The sequence below is a fragment of the Octopus bimaculoides genome, chromosome 10 (genome assembly GCF_001194135.2).
Source record: "Octopus bimaculoides isolate UCB-OBI-ISO-001 chromosome 10, ASM119413v2, whole genome shotgun sequence".
Classification (NCBI taxonomy): domain Eukaryota; kingdom Metazoa; phylum Mollusca; class Cephalopoda; order Octopoda; family Octopodidae; genus Octopus; species Octopus bimaculoides.
The window spans coordinates 46,371,546-46,373,675 of NC_068990.1; positions in this window are offsets into that span (position 1 = coordinate 46,371,546).

Sequence of the window (2,130 nt, forward strand, 5' to 3'; positions counted from 1 at the left end):
TTCGTGTCGAGTGTAAAGCAAAAAGATAAGGGGACAAAGATATTAACTTTGAGATTGCTTTTGGGGGAATTTTAAGGATAACAATAGAACATTCGCGAATAGGTCGAACCTCAATATCAAACCTAGAGTCAAAACAATTATAAAACTAGTTTAGACCGAAACTTCAAGTTTCGTTTAATTGGTTATAAAAAGTTTCGCCTATTAAAAGGGTTGACTAACAGGTAAAATGCAGAAGTAGGAGTGATAACATTCTTTAGACTCTAACTTCCATTACGAAGAAAATTCTATATGAGACTTTCTCCATTTTTCCTAAAAATAAAATATGGTGAGCGAGAAATGAAGTTAAAAGCAATCGTGTATGATACCTATAAAGAAAATGCAGGCACATGTGTGATACAGTTCTTAATTAACCGAATCTAGAAAAGTACGGGAAAAGAAGAATTACAAGGTTAAAAATATTACAGATGAAGTTGCAATTTGTATTTTAAAAAATATGTTTCTTTCAAATATAAAAGTATAATTCCTCTTTAGATTCTAACCCTTCCATGAAAACTTGTAGAATGAAGAAAGATCTAAATTAAATAAATTTTCCAAGATATCTAATATCTATTATTTCATAGAATATAAGTTTAGAATTTTGCTGGTGTCGGCTTGTTCAAACCGTTGGAAGAAACTATCACCAGCGAAACTTCGAAGTCACTGTTAATAAGATTATAATAAATATTAAAATTTAAACGTATTACGGCTCCTTTATTTAATCAATAATCGTTGTTTTTGTACATTTAAAAACTCTTATCATTAAAAGCAACTAAGCGTCAAAGAAACACACACACTACACACACACACACACACACACACACACACACATACGCACATCCTCCCACATACATATACAGATACCCACATGCACACATAAGAATGAAGACACACTTATACACACCCATGCATACATACGTTCATAATTGATACTTAAAATCAATAAGTAATTATTACAATATACAATTATTAATAATAACAACACTGGAAACATTGCCAAAGTATATTAGTTTTCTTAGTTAGCAAAAGTACATAGCTGGGTCATAAGTGAATTAAAAGATGGCGTAGGTTAGCGAGTGGGTCTCAAGCTCAATTACTTAATGCTTCTCTGAGTCTAATGAGAGAAAAACCTTACAATTTAATATCTCAATACTGTCGTTTACTAGGGCGGCGACCTGGCAGAGTCGTTAGCATGCTGGGCGAAATGCTTAGCGGTATTTCGTCTGCCGTTACGTTCTGAGTTCAAATTCCACCACGGTCGACTTTGCCTTTCATCTTTCGGGGTCGATTAAATAAGTACCAGTTACGCACTGAGGTCGATGTCATCGACTTAAATCCTTTGTCTGTCCTTGTTTGTTCCTTCTATGCTTAGCCCCCTGTGGGCAATAAAGAAATAAATATTTTTCCTATTTTAAGGCGGGGAGCTGGCAGAAACGTTAGCACGCCGGGCGAAATGCTTAGCGGTATTTCGTTTACCGTTACGTTCTGAGTTCAAATTCCGCCGAGGTCGACTTTGCCTTTCATCCTTTCGGGATCGATAAATTAAGTACCAGTTGCGTACTGGAGTCGATCTAATCGACTGCCCCACCCCAAAAAATTTCGGGCCTTGTGCCTAGAGTAGAAAAGAATATTGTCGTTTACTATTGTTGTTGTTGCTGCTGCTATGTTCGTTGTTGCTGTAGTTAGCGTTGTCGTTAGGAAATGTGATGATTTCTTAAGGAATTATGAAATACGTACTTCCTTCCATATGTGTATATTCGCAGTCATCTTTTATAACAACTGTTTATACCGCCGTTTGTACGTATGTATGTGTGTGAGTGTGTGTTTTTGTGTCATGTTTTTTCCCTGCTTCCGCTCGACAACCGATAGAATAAGCACCAGTCTTTAAAAAAATATGTACTGGGATCGATTTGTTCGACTAAACCCTTCAAAGTGGTGTCCCAGCATGGCTACAGATCAATGATTGAAACAAAAAATAAAAGAATGACCTTGTGATCAAATTAGTTATCGATATTAATTAATCTTAGAGAGTAATGGATGATGGGTTGGTAAATGGCGGACAAAGTGCCTCACGATGTTTAATTTCGCCCTTTT